Source organism: Lepisma saccharinum, chromosome 19 (assembly GCF_977018435.1).
Source record: "Lepisma saccharinum chromosome 19, izLepSacc3.1, whole genome shotgun sequence".
NCBI classification, from domain to species: domain Eukaryota; kingdom Metazoa; phylum Arthropoda; class Insecta; order Zygentoma; family Lepismatidae; genus Lepisma; species Lepisma saccharinum.
The window spans coordinates 71,477,733-71,493,613 of record NC_139247.1 but is presented as its reverse complement, the minus strand read 5'-3'; the positions used below and the strand labels follow the sequence as shown (position 1 = coordinate 71,493,613).

The following is a 15,881-nucleotide window of genomic DNA, read 5'->3' as shown; positions in this document are numbered from 1 at the left end:
TCTGTCGCATGTTGTAGTGAGATACTCTGTCGGGTGGAGATATTCGACAATGTATCAATGGAACCTATTTGTTTCCATGTTCCTTCAGTTTGCCCAACAAAATGCCTTACTACGACGTCCGATAACTATCGGACGGCCCCACCCGCTCGTATCCCCTCCATCTGTTGACAAGTCCCCTTACTACTCCCATACAGACAAGAAAAAATGATAATTCAATGCATTTTCCACGTAATATTTAGAGGCTTAGCCTTTACTCCCCCGATGATACCATATGGTATCATCAGAGTAAGGTCGTACTGGCCCGATGATACCATATGGTATCATGGTACGAAATGAATGTGCTTTTTGGACCTTCATACTCTTATGTTTGGGTGGAAACACTGACACAGGTCTGGAGCAAGCCTGGGAAATTCATATTGATGACCAACCTCCCCCCTCTCATCAACATATCCATGCCACATTTCCGAACAGAGTTTCATATTTTGGCTCATTATTCAACTTGTATGGCACCCAGGAATATGAAACATGTTTCAATCTCTTTGGAAACGTCCATTGTTTGAAGAGAATACTAAGGTTTGCGCCCTCTTCCCAAAATAGAGGGAGAAGAGAGGGCAAATTTCAGATTTTTCTTTTAAAATTCAGTGGTCACGCCCCGAAGCCCCCCTTCCTCAGTTTGGTGTTCTGAATTGTACACGGTTGCATGCTATGATGTTTTAGCTGCAAAACAAAACTTATCCAAAGTACATTGCTCTCATAGTGCGCGAGTTCTAACAAATTTCCTCCAAAAATGCAAATTACCTATTTTCCGTAAAAAAAAATAATCACATTTTGGCTTATTATTCAACTTGTATTGCACCCAAGAACATGAAACATGTTTCATTCTCTTGAAAAATGTTACTAAATTTCGCGCCTTCTTAACAAATAGCGGGAGAAGAGGAGGCAAACTCCAGATTTTTATTGTTTTTTTGATTGAAATTCGGGGGTCGCGCCCCCAAAACCCCCCTTCCTCGGTTCGGCGTTCCGAATTGTACACGGTTGCATGCTCTGATGTTTTAGCTGCAAAACAAACCTTATTCCAAGTAGATTACTCCCAAAGTGCCCAAGTTATAAAAATTTTCCTCCAAAAATGCAAATTACATATTTCTCGTAACAAAAAACAAATAATCACATCTTGGCTTATTATTGTATGGCACCCAAGAACATGAACTATGTTTCATTCTCTTGAGAAATGTCCATTCTTTAAAAAGAATACTAAAGTTCGCGCCTTCTCCCCCAAATAGCGGAAGAAGAGGGGGCAAACTCCAATTTTTATGTTTTTTCCATTGAAATTCAGGGGGATGTGCCCCCCCCAGCTGCTCCTCTTCGGTCCGGTGTTCTGATTTGTACACGGTTGCATGCTATGATGCTTTAGCTGAAAAACAAAACTTATCCGAAGTATATTGCTCCCATAGTGCCCGAGTTATAACAAATTTCCTCCAAAAATACAAATTACTTATTTTTCGTAAAAAAATAATAATCACATTTTGGCTTATTATTCAACTTGTATGGCACCCAAGAGCATGAAACATGTTTCATTCTCTTGAGAAATGTCAATTCTTTGAAAAGAATACTAAAGTTCGCGCCATCTTAGCAAATAGCGGGAGAAGAAGGGGCAAACTCCAAATTTTTGTTTTTTCATTGAAATTCGGGGGTCGCGCCCGCCAAACCCCCCTTCATCGGTTCGGCATTCTAAATTGTATAGGGTTGCATGCTCTGATGTTTTAGCTGCAAAACAAAATTTATCCGAAGTAGATTGCTCCCATAGTGCCCGAGTTATAACAATTTTCATCAAAAGAGTGTTCGAATTCAATGAAGACGAAATTCCCTGACATTTCCCTGACTTTTTTTGACACCTCAAATTCCCTGACTTTTCCCGGTTTTCCAGGTTTTCCAGGTCTGTCGCCACCCTGATAATGTCTTCTCAGCTGTCAAAATGAGAGCCTTTCACTAGATATTTTAGCTTTGGGAACAACCAGAACTCACAAGTAGCCATGTTCATCATCATCTTCAGATATCACTGTATTGAGAAACTGCATCCCTGTTGACAGCCTCCAGCATATCTTGTGCTACGTCACGTCAAAGTTTGTTCCTGTGAAAGCAGCTTAGTCGCAAGTTTTGCTGCTACCTTGTGAATGTCTAAATTCTTCCATAAAATTAAATGCAGAGAATCTTTGCTAATATCAATGTCATCAGCAATCACCCTGACTGTCAAACGACGATCTTCCATTATCAAGGACCTCACTTTAATCAAAGTTATCTGCATTCCGGCTTGTTGCTGGCCTCCCAGAATGCTGATCACTATCCTACAATGTGCGGCCATTTTTGAAGCGGTTGTACCAGTCCTTTATTTGGGTAACTCCCATGGCATCATCGCAAAACGCCTGTTGAATCTTGCGAATTGTTTCAGTTTTAGTGTCCCCAAGCTTCTGGCAACTTGCTGCAGTATCTCTGCTCCACATGTTCTGTCATCCTAGCGAACAAGGAAATGCGACAATACACAGAAACACTGCCTCATTTGCCACCTTACTCTCATCGACTTATGGGTCAGACTTGCCCAGCAACATGCGTGCATGTGCATGAAGGTTTGCTTCACCTCTTTGCAGTGTGAAGCCAACCTACCAAACACATTTTCAGTGGGAAAATAAAAGGGTGGATACTTTTTAGACAGGCCACATATTCTTAGAAATAGAAATTAAAATGAACAAAGAATAAATCTTCAGACTAGGGTTGAGCAGATACCAGTATCGCTTGTTACACACAATAATTACGAGATCAATGAACCAATCACATAAAAGGAACATTTACAATTTTGTACTTGATCAGCAGAATACTCATCAGTACAGTGGAACCTCGATTTTGTGTTTTTCAAAGACCCAAGCTGAAAAACTTAAAATGAGGGAAAATTTAAAATAGGACAATTTTATAACATTTTGCTCTGTTAAAACCATCAAGATTGAATATATAATGTGGGGAAATGTAAAAAACTGTGTCAGATCACTTCACTTTCTGAAAACAAAACTATTTCAAAAATTAAAAAAGCACACCACATCTGTGCATACAATTAACGACTAAGATTACAGGATTTTGCGAGAGAAATACTTATGATGCATAACAGGCACTACTCTCATTCATTTTTTTTTCTGCTAAAGAAATGTAACCTGTCTGCCTAGCCTAACACACAACATTATAACAAAGGTAAGTAAAAGTTTTCCACTGTGGAAGCAATTTTTAACAAAGTTGTTCAAATTTTCCTGCAAATGCTGAAAAACTTGTGGGTGTAATTTGAATTTGTGTTGTTCATATATACATGTTATAGACAGTGGTTGTGAAAACCCAAGCGGTTAGCTGTCAGAATTATTCATTGTAAAACTAATTTCTTGGAGCAAAAATTTTGAAAAAAAAAAAAAAAATGGTTAAATAAGTTATATGCAGTAGAAACCTGATTTTATCTTTCCCAGGGGACCAAACTTAAAATGCGGGAAAATGTAAAATCTGGTTTCCACTGTACAGTCAACTCTCGATTCTACGACCCCGGATATAACGACCCTTTTCCCGGGAACCGTGAAAAATTTAGAAAAATTTGGAAAAAAAAGTTGAAAAATTGAAGGAAATCGGCCGAAAAATACGTTGTTTTTCCTCCACTCATTCCCTTTACGAGCGCTCTACCGCTCACAGTTAGGTCTGAACTAAAAATAGACACCACCACACCATGCTTGAGTGATATCCAATAGCACTTGACCTCTGCCCTCCCCTCCCTCAAGCGCACCAATGTTACCCTACACCCGACTGCTGCTACCCAACGTGCCAGGCTTGTTTTGCCAATCTTGCTCTTGGATACGCGAGAAGAGAAGATCGAATGTGCTTGGATGTTATTTTAAATCGACTTGACTTGTTTCCTTGTCCTAAGAGCTGCTGAAAACTCACAGGACAGGGTGAGCAGCCCGAAATGACTGCTGGACTTGCAGTCTTTGCCAATGTGTATGGCAGGTCAAGCTCTTTCATCGATAAATACACCACCTTGAGAGATAAGATCGCAGGAATGTTCGAAAATACAGATGCGTGGCACCTGGAAGTCTGGCCCATCTGTCCAGCTCTGACCTAGAGTTCAGCAGGTTCCCGTGAGTGAGCAATTCTTGGCCTTGTAGCCGACAACTTCCGGTAACCGCTTTCATTCAAAACATGTTCTTTGTTCCCTGCAACACTTCATAAAAAAGCGAAACTGTTACAGATAATCAAAACCACATAGGTGAACTAAAGATCGTCAACCCGCTTAATGCGTTGTCATCCAGGTTTGCACAAAAGTTTACTTCGATCTTACGTGCATCATAACTCGCGTTTCCCACTTCATACGTTTTCCTAATTGTGTCGATGTTGTAATATCTGCCAAAAAAGTGTTCCGTTGGCTGACTGACTTCTCCCTCTTTTCCTGTCAGCAAACGTAGGGGGGGGGGGGGGGGGCGTTCCAGATTGTTTCAGCCAGGATTTTCTTGCTGATGCGGGCTGATTACAGGCGAGGGTGGAAAAGGAACCACCCCTCTTCCTAAAATCTAAAATGGGGCAACCAGTTCTGATTATATTCTTGAAAACGAACAAAAACCATAGAACAAGTAAAAAAAAAAAGTGACCCGCCCCCCTTTCTCCATCTCATTCTCCACCACTGGTGTGCAAGGCAATGTTGATAATTGCAGATTTCAGTTTTTATAATTTATTATTATTATTTTTTAATGCTGTTGTCTGCATAGGAAATATTGCCTGTATTATTGTCTGTTGCATCGTAAAATGTAAAGCAAGGGTCATTTCTTTCTTCTTTACACTGCTGTTAAAAGTTCAGTCTTCGACAGTTGCGTTATCTTTAAAATGCTGGGACTTTTCTCTTCCGCCACCTGTTTGCTCGAACTTCAGCCGTCTCCTTGCTTTTACAGTGTTTTAACGCTTTTGTTTGCAGATAACAGCGATGACTCATCCAGCAGGAAGGCAAAAGTTATTGTTTTGAATCTCGCAAAGCTGTTTTGATTTGACGATAACGAAATTCCAGAAAGGAAAACAAGAGTTAAAATAACTTCATGTTCTGCACCTTCTGATAAGCAAATCTGTAAATTTAATTTGCATCCGCTTTTCTTCAGAACCATTCATGTGGAGGAAAAAAAAAGTGTGTTCAATATAGGAATGGTCGCTGAGACTGATTAAAAAGACATTATTCAAGGGGAAAACCTTTGGAAGGGTGGGTGTTTGACATCGAGAATACTCCTAAATCCAACATTAAATCGTCGATTAACGTGAGAATAAATAACGATCTACCATTTTGATACTGTGAAAATGCTCAGTTTCATAAAGCTTGTTTTCAGTTCATTTTATGCTGATGGGCTAATCGGGACTAAATATACAGTTTAAAGTGAAATTCAATTCCAAACCCGAATGATTATCGACTGCCACGCTGTTTAATGACTTGTCCTAGAATAAGCATTGGGTGAAAACAGATCGCAAGTTGCGCGTTTCCTTTTTCAGGCTGGATTACAATGCAAGCCAAGGAAGGAGTTTCGACTGCTCCCTTGGAAGGGGAAGGAGGGTGAATGAAGTTGGTTGAAGCAAAGAAAAGTGACTTTTTTTTACGATGTATTTTACACAGCCGAACCAGAACGAAAATTACAGCCTTGCCTTTATTTTTATTTTTTTGTCTGGTACCTAGAGAGTAGTGATGGGCATTAGTAGACTAATATTAGTCGATTATTAAAACCATCGAAAAAATTATCGACTAATGAAAATTAGTCGAATTAGTCGTTCGACTAATATTAGTCGTTCGACTAATATTAGTCGAATTAGTCGTTCGACTAATATTAGTCGTTCGACTAATATTAGTCGTTCGACTAATATTAGTCGAATTAGTCGTTCGACTAATATTAGTCGTTCGACTAATATTAGTCGAATTAGTCGTTCGACTAATATTAGTCGTTCGACTAATATTAGTCGAATTAGTCGTTCGACTAATATTAGTCGTTCGACTAATATTAGTCGTTCGACTAATATTAGTCGTTCGACTAATATTAGTCGTTCGACTAATATTAGTCGTTCGACTAATATTAGTCGTTCGACTAATATTAGTCGTTCGACTAATATTAGTCGTTCGACTAATATTAGTCGTTCGACTAATATTAGTCGTTCGACTAATATTAGTCGTTCAACTAATATTAGTCGAATTAGTCGTTCGACTAATATTAGTCGAATTAGTCGTTCGACTAATATTAGTCGAATTAGTCGTTCGACTAATATTAGTCGAATTAGTCGTTCGACTAATATTAGTCGAATTAGTCGTTCGACTAATATTAGTCGAATTAGTCGTTCGACTAATATTAGTCGAATTAGTCGTTCGACTAATATTAGTCGAATTAGTCGTTCGACTAATATTAGTCGAATTAGTCGTTCGACTAATATTAGTCGAATTAGTCGTTCGACTAATATTAGTCGAATTAGTCGTTCGACTAATATTAGTCGAATTAGTCGTTCGACTAATATTAGTCGAATTAGTCGTTCGACTAATATTAGTCGAATTAGTCGTTCGACTAATATTAGTCGAATTAGTCGTTCGACTAATATTAGTCGAATTAGTCGTTCGACTAATATTAGTCGAATTAGTCGTTCGACTAATATTAGTCGAATTAGTCGTTCGACTAATATTAGTCGAATTAGTCGTTCGACTAATATTAGTCGAATTAGTCGTTCGACTAATATTAGTCGAATTAGTCGTTCGACTAATATTAGTCGAATTAGTCGTTCGACTAATATTAGTCGAATTAGTCGTTCGACTAATATTAGTCGAATTAGTCGTTCGACTAATATTAGTCGAATTAGTCGTTCGACTAATATTAGTCGAATTAGTCGTTCGACTAATATTAGTCGGATTAGTCGTTCGACTAATATTAGTCGAATTAGTCGTTCGACTAATATTAGTCGAATTAGTCGTTCGACTAATATTAGTCGAATTAGTCGTTCGACTAATATTAGTCGAATTAGTCGTTCGACTAATATTAGTCGAATTAGTCGTTCGACTAATATTAGTCGGATTAGTCGTTCGACTAATATTAGTCGGATTAGTCGTTCGACTAATATTAGTCGAATTAGTCGTTCGACTAATATTAGTCGGATTAGTCGTTCGACTAATATTAGTCGGATTAGTCGTTCGACTAATATTAGTCGGATTAGTCGTTCGACTAATATTAGTCGGATTAGTCGTTCGACTAATATTAGTCGGATTAGTCGTTCGACTAATATTAGTCGGATTAGTCGTTCGACTAATATTAGTCGGATTAGTCGTTCGACTAATATTAGTCGGATTAGTCGTTCGACTAATATTAGTCGGATTAGTCGTTCGACTAATATTAGTCGGATTAGTCGTTCGACTAATATTAGTCGGATTAGTCGTTCGACTAATATTAGTCGGAAACATTCCGACTAATATTAGTCGGAAACATTCCGACTAATATTAGTCGGAAACATTTCGACTAATATTAGTCGGAAACATTTCGACTAATATTAGTCGGAAACATTCCGACTAATATTAGTCGAAATGACCGAACATGTCTCATTTCCAGACGAACAATCGACTACTTGAGCAGAGGGCTTATTGTCAAGAAGGGAAGCAAAGCAGGTAGGTCTTGGAAAGGTCAGTGACTGGAATCTTTTATCCCTTGATGCCGCGACAGAGCTGGTATGCAAAGGGAAAGCTGACCCTGCTGTAGCTCTATCCCCCCCTACCTCCAGGGGGCGATCCCTACCGTCATTCATGTCGCTATTTTTGTTTTCTCTGAAGGGATACACATTCATAGTTCCGCCAGTGCACATTGTTGGTGCAAGAAAGACACCGCAACATTTTAAAAGCAAAACTATCCATTTCTGACCTTCAGATGGATTAGAGGGTTTATGATAAATGCATTTTACTGGAATGGAAATATTCTTAAACTTAAAAAACCGGTCGAATATAAGAAGAGAGTTTACAATCCACCAGCTCTGATGCAAGGTAAGGTAAAATTAATTTAATGAAAAATAAACATTAATTATGTTCGTGGGGCAAATACTAAAATATACGCTGTCCAGAACGATCTCAAACTTGCTGCAGTCGCTAGATGTTAATTTACCTTTCTGCCCCTTATGGTGTACAAATTTGCCAGCAACAACGGTGGCAGAGCGCGCAAGGTGGTTCATTCACATTCACACATTTTACGCCTCCGGGTTCGGGTTCGAATCCCGTGGTGGACATGGGTGTTTCTTATAAGTTTCCACTCATCCATTTCCTGTAATCACAATTCATTCTCATCATCCCGATTAGCCTAAAGAGGCATAAAAGCAATGTAAAATGAGGATAATAATAAAGAAAGATAGAGGATGTATGTCACTTTGGGTAACCACGACGATGAGGACGAATTGATCAAAAAGAACATCCATGTCCAGCCTAATACTCAAGGGGTGGGGCAATGGGGTAATTTACCCCCTCCAACTATGAAATGTTTTAATATGAAGCTGTAAAAACTACGAAAATAACATTGACGATTTTTCAGATTTTGCAAGAAATTCGATTTTATTCTTACATAAATGAATGGGTTGTTCGCGAAGCGAGATAGGCTCCAGGACTCTGCAGTCTACAATATTTGGTTATTTTATAATTTTAGTATTATAACCTTTAAAGGTTTAATTGATGCATATCTATCAGACGCCCGGATTCAGCCCAGAGTGTCCTTGTTTTAAATCCCCGTCCCGACTTTCTTCGAACTGCATTCACGATGAAAAAATGTCTTTTTTTTTTCATTTAATTATTTATTGAAATTTCCAGTACAGCAGAAGCCATTTTAAACCGGAAAGAAACAACAGTAAAAAGTACACTGGTGTTAAAACGAACACATTAAACACTAAACAAGACCAAAAAATTAAAAAATTATAATAAAGAAACGAAAATAAACAAAATATAAATAATAAACAAGACATGACAGTACCAAGGTAAACAGATTATTTACACAATGCATTACTTATGTACAATGTTTTTCAAGTTGGTGATAAGACGAATATGCAGTGAATATATCTACTTGGTTTGAGATGATGTTGAATTGTTTCGGTAGCCTTTGGAATATTGAACGTTGTATGAGCGAGAGTCTGGGCGTTGCAGTGTGGAAAGTTTCCTTGCTCCGTGTTTTATGTCTGGGCACTCTGAGGGAGAGTTCGTGGAGTTCAGACATGCTCTTCATTATAAGCATCATTGCTATCACATACTTAATTTAAAAATATATCATTTTCTATACATCTAATTATCATGATTGGTTAATTGATAGTCAAACATAGATGGTTTTGATTGATTGATGTTTTAAGTCCACTTTATGCACAGAAAGGCTAATCGGGACTGGACCTACAGTTTACAGTGGAATCGGAACCACTTGTGCCTCAACCGGGTATTGAACCTTGATTACAAGGCAAAGACGCTACCACTGCGCCATCGGGGAGGCCCTCAAACATAGATGGGATTGGGTGCCAAAACTTGAGGGGAGGGGGAGGATTCTATCTTGATTGACAAGGCTTAACACTATGAAAGCATAATATTTCATCTCGCAATCGTCGCATTAACGCATCAGATCACGAAACCAGTTAGAGCGACACATGATCTTTGGACGCAGAGAATTATTTTTTTAAGTAAGTACTTCGCAACATTAGTAAATTTTCTCACATTTAATATTAGTTGAAATAGTCACACGATTAATTTCAGTCGAAATCTACTTTATTTCCGACTAATATCAGTGGAAATCGAACACAACTGATTCTGATTCAGTTTCCAGACGAAGCGTAGACCACTGAAGTAGAGAGGGCTTATCGCTAAGAAGTGATGCAAGGGAGAATGGCCTAGGTGTATTTAATTTCTTGGAAAGGTGAGTGACTGGAAAATTCCGGTACCGCCTCACAGCATGCCAAATTGAAAGCGAAAGGTGCCCCTGCTGTAGTCATTCATGTGGCTATTTGTTGTTTACAATGGTGTCTTTTCTCAAGAGATACGCATTCAGGACTTGGAGAATTTCTTGGAATTCAAAGACCTAACCATCCCTAGGTATCATTAGTGGTGCAAGAAAGATATCGCAATATTTAAATCTCAATGTATGGCCTTCATGTGAACTAGAGATCTTATCTTAAAAGCATTGTACCGTAATGAAAATATTCTTAAACTTAAAACTAATGTCAAACTTAAGAATATAGTTTAAAATCAACCAGTTCTCACGCAAGGCAAGGGAAAATTAGTTTTAATAAAAATGAACACTAATTATGTTCTTGGAGCAAATACTAAACTTTACGCTGTAAAGTACAATCTCAAACTTGCTGCACTCGCTATAATACAACCTTGTATGTTGATCTTCACTTTGCGCTGAGTGGCCATTCACATTATCCGCCAATCACGACTCCGGGTTCGAATCCTTTCATGGGAGTGTTCCTTTGTAAGTTTCTACTCATTAATTTTCTTTAATCACCATTTATTCTCTCTTTGTCCTGATTAGCATAAAGAGACAAAAGCGACTAAAAATTTGGAAAATTATAACGAAAGACATAGGATTATTTACTGCAGAAACTTGTAACAAATAATCATCAGGTATTAGTAACGTTCTTTCAAGTTGTTTCATTATTGCTGTTTCACTACACAAAATAGGAATTTTACATTATGATATTGCTTCTAAGTTGTAAACCTTATTTTCGAACCGGAAAGTAATCATTACTTGAGAGAGGACCTCCCACATGGTGCAGTGGTAGCGTCATTGCCATGTAATCAAGAGGTCCCGGGTTCGATACCCGGTGGAGGCACAAGTGGTTCAGATCCCACTTTAAACTGTAGGTTCTGTCCCGATTAGCCTTAGTGTGCATAAAGTGGACTTAAAACAGCAACTCATTACTTGAGAAGGGTATATTGAAGCCTCTTATAGTATTCGAATTTTTATTTAGAGTCGCTTTTCTACCACTTTTGAGTAAACACGACGACGATGATGAGTGACGATTAAGAAATTAGTGAATCGAAACTCGCAAAGAAAGCCATGTAGATCCGCGTAATCAAGGGGCGATGAGGGCATTTACCCCTTCGAATTATGAAATGTTTTAATGTGATGCTATATAAAAACTATCAAACTAATTGACGAATTAATTTTATTTCGTCCTTGCATAAATGAATGGGTTGTTCGCGGAGAGGGGCAGGCTCCAGTCTGCCATATTTGGTAATTGTACCCAGGTAGTTTTATAACTCACATTCACATTCTCCCCAACGACGTTTCCGAGTTCGATTCCCAGTGTATACATGGATGTTCTTTTGTAAGTTTCCATTCATCAATTTAATCTAATCACCGTTCATTTTCATCGTCACGATTTGTCTAGGGAGACAAAAATGTGGCGTAAAATAAAAAATGTACGAATAGAGAGATATATCATTGCAGGGAATTGCGACAAAAATTACTTATCTTCGTATTTCTCGAAGTTTCCTCAAGTAGCTTAATCGTGATTCATAACGTTCAATCAAATTATTGTGATATTGATAATTCACTTCACAAAATAAAGACTTTCATACTTTAAGGGAACGGATTTACATGGAAATACATATCTACATATGATGCTAAAATCAATGTCATTCTGTATTATGCCGGACCCCGTGGCCGAGTGGTTAGCAGATCGCGCTGCGACGCTAAGGGTCCCAGGTTCGTATCCCACTCGGGCTTGGTTGTTTGTAAATGTCCATTCATCAATTTCATCATTTCATCCCTCATCCCCATCTTCGCCAAATAGCCAAGAGGCACAATACGCAAAGTGAAATAAACTAAATCAATCAATCAATCATTCTCTATTATCTTTTCGAATCTCGGAAATCGAATCGAGAAGGGCTATATTTATTTTACATACTTACATTTGGCACACATTTTACATATTTTTGTTATTTTTACATATAATTTTCAATTTTACAAACATTTTTCCATTGATGCAATTATTACATTTTCCATTCTTGTATTAAATACTAAAGTTTTCCGTTCATTTGTATTCTGTTTGTTTTATAGTCTCTGTTTATTTTGAATCTTGACAATTGAAAATGCATTTTTTTAGAATTACATTCTTACCAACAATAGAGAATACAAGATTAAGACTTCGCGATTAAATCCCTTAATTATTTTAAATATACTCCCATCACTTCATGCGATATTGAACACAGTTTCAGTCAATATTAATCTGTTTTAGGCACAATAGGATGAGATACGCGTTTCCTCACTCAAAAAAAGTAAGATCCTTGATTTGTTAACAGAAAATGAAGCACATTTGCATTTCAATTTTACATCAAAATTAATTTCGTGTAGGCCAAATGCATTTTATTCAGTAAGATGAGCTGCTTAAAAGTGCCATTTTTCACAATTATAAATCCATACTTAACTCCCTCATATTTCGATTATAATCACGAACATTTGTGCCCGCGGTGGCTCAGTCGGTAACGCGTCTGACCACCCTGCAAAAGGTCCAGGGTGCGTTCCCCAGCCGGTTCAAATCCGGGAACCTTTCTAACGGAAGCGGCCCCAGCGCCCACCCAGCGTCGAATGACATGGGTACCTGGGGCCTGGGGCCTGGGGCCTGGGGGGTAAAGGCGATCAGGGGCGTGATGCTGATCACATCACCCCCACTCACGACCGGATCAAGAAAGTGTGGGGCGTTAGCCCCACACCCCCTATACACCTTTATGGCGTGTTGCTAAGCACAGGGGAGCACTTTACCTTTATAACGAACATTTTTTGGTACATATCAATCCGTTCCCTATAACCCTTGTTTTCCTATCAATGAATATTCATTACTCTAAAGGATTGTGTCGAATTTTGCCTGTATTTGCAGTTTTGATAATTAGCATTGCATATCTGCCACTTGTGGCTAATAGCGACAATGAGGATGAGTCATGATCAGATGAATTTTGATGAAGATACTATCGCAAAGTGTCATGAAAAGATATGGATTTTATTTGAACCAGGAACTTTGGGTGGTAACTTCGTTAATCCAGAACTCAACACGTTCGTCCACCGAGTCTGCCATGACAATGCGTTGTCTTACACTATCATTTTGTAATCAATAGATCGCTGGATTTATATGCTGGGGCCTACATATTTTATACTGCCCCATTGAGCCTACATGAGTATAAACGTAGAATTAAAGAATCTCAAATAATAATAAAAGTTCAACTTTTATTAGTTAGGAAAGGAGTGAATTAGAGGTTTGACTGATAAAGAACTTCATGTCCAGCCACGTCAGCAATGGGGCCATTTTTTCCTAGAACTATGATACGTTTTAATGTGAAGCTATAAAAATTTACGAATATAATGAATTCTATTTCGTCCTTGCATAAATGAATGGGTTGTTCGCAGAGAGAGGCAGGCTCCAGTCTGCATATTTGGTAATTGTACCCAGGTAGTTTTATAACAATTGATGCAAGTCTACCAGACATCCACATTTTTTGGGACAGTCAAATCCCTGTCCCGAGTTTCTTCTAACTAACCGTCGCACCCTGCTTTTTCAGTCAAAAAAATGGTTTATAATCTCTCATCTCGTAATCGTCGCATTGGTGCGTTAGAGAACGAAACCAATCATAGCGGCGCATGATCTTTCGACACAGTTTCGCAATACTCTGGTAAATTTTCTCAGGTGTAATATTTCGACTATAATGCACAAATCAATAACATCTAATGTCTTACTTTTTTGTTTCATACCGAAAAAAGGCTTACTGTCACAAATAAATTATGTTTGTCGTTTTAGACTATTCAATTTCAACTTATTCGCTAGTATTTCATTCATCCTAATATTGCACCAAAGGCAGTTTACATCGTAATAAATAATTTTTAACTGATCAGAACTATATTTTTAAAAGCTTCACATAATGGTCACACCCCTTTAAAAATTTCGACCAATATGTGTTGGATAGTATGGGAGCAAGAACTCGCCTCCACTGTTGATTAAAGGAAATTTGAAAACACTGTTAAGGAATACAGTACTATTAGAATACTTCTAAGAATATATGTAAACATCAAACATGAAGCTGTACGACGTATGCGAGGTATCTATCAGTGAGATTGATTTGTTCCGTTACTTTAGATTTTAATGTAGCATCTCTATAATTGTATGTCTAACTGTAATACTACTATAGTAAAGTTATCGGTCACGTCTGACACTCCAACAAACAACATTTCGCATCTTTTCTTTGTTCCAATTAGGATTTGTCCCCCCCCCACCCAAGACACATGATAATTCCCGTGTATGGGCCTGCCTATGTCTTCTTTACGTCTTTATTTGAAGCCGGAACCTTGATGGTGACTGACATCGTGAGTACACAACTCAACGTTTCGGGCCACAGAGACTGTTCTCAATGTTCTCATGCGTGACCTTGTAATGAAGAGATCCCGGGTCTATTCTCTGTGCGCCTACACACACACACACGTCTGTGTGTGTGTGTGTGTGTGCGCGTGTGTGTGTGTGCGTGTGTGTGTGTGTGTGTGCGCGTGTGTGTGCGCGTGTGTGCGCGCGTGTGTGTGTGTGTGTGCGCGTGTGTGTGTGTGTGTGCGCGTGTGTGCGCGTGTGTGTGTGTGTGCGCGTGTGTGTGTGTGTGTGCGCGTGTGTGTGTGTGCGCGTGTGTGTGTGTGCGCGTGTGTGTGTGTGCGCGTGTGTGTGTGTGCGCGTGACTAATTTTAGTCAAAAAAGTAGTAGACTAATTTCTTCGACTAATTAGTCGATATTTTGTTTCGACTAACGACTAATTAGTCGATGGTGGAAATTAGTCGATGGTGCCCATCACTACTAGAGAGGGTGTGTTGTTTCTCCCGAGAGATCTAATCTTACCAGTTAATCTTGTAACAGACAATGCTCCAGTAAACCCGTATAAAATCCAACATTCATTCTGCCCGATTATCTCCGGACTTTTGCTGGCACCAGTCTGACTGGTGTCAAGATTCTTTGAGTTTCGCTTGCAATAAGCAAGAGATTGTTTTCCTTTGCATTGGTCTCAGTGCAAACGGATTTCTCATGAACTAGAATTGTAAGAATTTCCTGGAAAAGCAATGACTGTGCACAATTGAAATAAAGTAACATTATTTTAAATTCTCTTTTGTGAAAACTTTTCCATGTTCTATTTTCCTTCTCACAACACGCATCCTGTGCATAACAGGTTGTATAACAACCAGGATAAATGTTGTTACCATCTCCTAGGCATCTTATGTCCATTTGAGCTCCCTTTCAGCTGCAAATTCCAATAACGACCCCTTCGAAATAACGACCCTTTTCCTGGGAACTGTGAAAGGTCGTTGAATCAAGAGTTAACTGTATATGTAAATATTAGGGATGGGACTCAATCGGTACTGTATTAGTAATACATCTATACATCTCTTCTAATTTAGTGTAAAATTCTGCCAATTTGTTATAATTTTTTATGGATAATCTCAATGCCCTACTTTTAAAAAAGTAAATGTCTAAATATGAAACTTCTTTTGCACTGTAGTCACCTCAAAACACACCTTAATTGAGGAGGTACTTGAAATTTTATATTGGATCGGTAGAGCCCAGATGTTCAGGCAGTGAAAAGTATTAAAACTGGTAGACAAGTTTCAGAAAGAGGCAGTGAAAATTGAAGAGGACTAAAATTCTTCTTAAATCTTTAAAAACGTATTTACAAATAATAATTTGAATAACAAGGGTTATTGAAAAACGAAATAATTTTAAAAAATGCCTTGTCGGAATGACAAGGTACAAAAATGTTTGAAAAAGGCAGCATAAGGCGAAATAGGCAAAAAAAAAGGTTGCATAATGCCTTGTCGGAATGACAAAAG

The 15,881-nt window shown here is 38.3% G+C and overlaps 1 protein-coding gene across 1 annotated transcript in view; it reads right to left on the bottom strand.

The window, feature by feature from the left end:
* The window catches only part of Fkbp39 (FK506-binding protein 39kD), a 63,287-nt gene that overhangs the window by 19,790 nt on the left and 27,616 nt on the right, over positions 1 to 15,881 (bottom strand). The window lies entirely within an intron of this gene.